Source organism: Malaya genurostris, chromosome 2, assembly GCF_030247185.1.
Source record: "Malaya genurostris strain Urasoe2022 chromosome 2, Malgen_1.1, whole genome shotgun sequence".
Lineage (NCBI taxonomy): Eukaryota > Metazoa > Arthropoda > Insecta > Diptera > Culicidae > Malaya > Malaya genurostris.
Window position 1 is genome coordinate 285916124 of NC_080571.1, and position 3271 is coordinate 285919394.

The window sequence follows — 3271 nt, forward strand, 5'->3', positions numbered from 1 at the left end:
GACAATATCTGTCATAATTGACCATTTTTCATGGTTGTTATGTTTTTAGACTTAGATTCCGCAAAGAATATGTTTTTAGACTTAGATTTCGTACGGTAATAGCTATCCAAAAAGCCATAGATTGTTAAAATCCGTCCATTTTTACCGGAGATATTGATATTTTTGTGAAAGTGATTTTTCACCTTATTCCAGTAGCATGAGTTCTACTCGCTTGATGATCGTTCGAAAATGACATGTACTAGAAATATTTTCAAATTCACAACAAGTTCATATTTATATTGATTTAAACTGCTTGCAACAATAATTGCAGGAAGAAAACAACTTCTTACACCCTTATACCATTCGAAGAGGTGTTACATGTGCCCATTTACCATAAACTTTGCTTTATATATGTGTAGTTTAAAAATTGTTTATAGGAGCGATAAGAGAAAATAATTAGTTAAATAACCGTCGTTTCAAATCCCGAGTTGCTACCAAATTCCGGAACGCACTCGACTGGCAACCCCGATCTCAACGCGTATTGGATCATCCGCCAAAATTGGTAGCAACGAGCCAACGGAAGGGTTCAGCTAGGACCTAGAAGGGGAACTCGCTCTCTTATCTCGTGGATGCCAACCAGGACAGATCGTTCTTTTCTGTCGAGCGATAAAACAAGTGCCGGGAAAAAGTTACCGGACCGCGTGGTGATTCAGTTTACGATAAAAAGCACCGGGTTGGGTTGCGAGAAAAATAAAAATCCACCGAGAAGAATCGATTACCGCAAAGGTCCCTTGGACCAAAGTGAAGACCGAAGTAAAGAAAAGGTAGAACGGTCTAGTGAAACCGTGTTGATCATGCGGCGGGAATCGACTAGTGTCGCGAGTTTGGCCGTGTGATATCGAATAAACCCGGTGTATGTGCTACCCAATTTAGTATATCGCCCCTCTTCCCCCTTACTCCGCGTAGTGCTTGATCGCTCGTGAACCGGATGAAAATTGTACCTCTTTGGTGATACGCAACTCTCGGGTACATCGTCTAAGGTCACTTGTCCGTCCTGGCCCAACACCCCAAAACCGATAAAGGACGAGAGTGAGTGCCCAGCCTCCGGTCGATGCAGAGTACACTCGGGCCGGCGTGAAACGGCGGCCAACGTTTAGGAACAGAAGCAGATAGGTGCCCCTGAGGTTAAGTTCGAGGTAAGTCTCATGCTTCATTTTAACCAAGTAACAGTCGTAGTTACAGAGGTTCGTCGAGATAAGAAAATTTGTGTGTGAAAAATAATTTCATTTTTTTGCTCGGAGATGGCTTAACTAATTTCTACAAACTTCGACTCATATAAACAATCCTATGCTCCCATATAAGGTTTCTGAATATCATCTGGATCTGACTTCTGGTTCCAGAAACACAGCATGATACGGGTAATGAAATTATAATAATGCTACTCATTTTGCTCGAACCTCGAACTGGCTGAATCGATTTCGTCCATCTAACATGCAAATAAAAGGTTTTAAGGTTCCATAAAAAGTGGAGATACAGGGTGATTAGTGTAAAAATTTCACATAAATTTATTGGGTTTATCGGGTTCACAGATTTGAGAGTCGACGACCAATTAAACCTATTTCAGTTCGGTTTTTGATCCCGGAACGTACTCAACAAATTTTATGTAGAACGCACTATGATTTCTCTTAAAATGGCTATACTGATTTTCAAAAATTTCGAATCTAATGATCAATTAGGCTAATTTAACTGATTTCGGCCACATAGATTTCCGAATTCTGTTTCCGAAAGTATCGGAACTAGAGAAGCTAAAGGAAGGCGAAAATGAATTCAATAAACAAAAATTAAAATAAACTTATGATTGCATACAAAATTTGAGAATTTTATCCGATTCCGACTTCCAATTTTGAAATTACAAGGTGATGAGTTCTTAAAATTCAAACCGTCATAGAAGCGATACCAAAAAATCTTCAAAGTTGGGCTCAAAACTATTTCAATTTTTTCGTAATACTAATTCATGGACATACGATTTTTTTTGGGTTATGCTGGTTACTGAATACCATTTCTAGAAATACCACAAATAATAACAAAAACTTTAAAGAGGAACTCACTTCTGCATATCATGGAATGCTTAATCGATTGTCACACGTTTAGATTTAAGGGAATAATTTTAAGGTTTCGTACAACTTCTTTCTTCGATTCGTCGATTGATCATGAAAATTATTTCATGAAATCTAAAAACATCGAAGAATATTCACGCAAAAATAACATGCGTATTGATAAAAAAGGTATCATCTCACTGTTAGGTGGAGTAAGCACGTTTTTTAATGGGAAAGTGTGACAAAACCTAAATGAACATTTTAAAATATTTCACGAAACTGTGAAATAACGTTGTTACGTCAGTTACGTTGAAAAATATGATTCATGTTCAAAGTTATGAGATGAAGGGATGAGATGGAAATATGAGCTCAGAGCTGTTACCTTACCTAAGGGGTGATTTTTTAAAAAGGTATAGAAGATGATTTCATGCAAATGTTGGCCGTGGCTCTGCTTTAGATGGCCCATGCGCAGTTTTGGCACACTCTCTCCAAGATATCGGCCGTTTTTTAACGAATAAATGCTTCAATATTGGCTTCCAGTGCGTCAATCGTTGCTGGTTTATCCTTATCCTTAGTAGACATGGGTCTTAACATGCAACCCATGCGATACGAAAACCCCTAAATAACTACAATTTACATAGTTTCGATTCTTTCTCCACGTTATTAAATACATTGCACTTCGGTGCAACAATTGTATATACAAAAAGCATTAATTTTATGTCTGCTCAGCAGTTTATGTTGGATCATTCGGTGGCGTTAGCGTAAATTTGAGCGTAAACTGCTAATGCACTGATGAGACAAAGGCGAAACGTAGAGATTGACATTAGAATAGATTCAAAATTATTATTAGATTACTGAGATGACGATTCTGACGAACAGTGATACAGTACGAATTTCGACTGGCGCGTACAAAGTATCATGCACGTGTTCAGCATAATTTAATTGGGTTGCTTTCTGGAATGTGTTCAGAGTATGTGTTGGTAGAGCATCTCAACGGTAAAAGGGAAAGTGGTTGATTCGAGTCCTCCTTCTGGGCAATATTTTTTTCCCAAAATTTCGTTGTTGCTTCCGTTGTTAGTTAAATTCATTTTTGAATTTGCGAAACCGTGGTTTGTTCTTTCAGAATGAGCGCAGCTACAAATTTACAAATGTTCTACAAAAAAAATAAATTCAAATTCTAAATAACTTATGCTAGA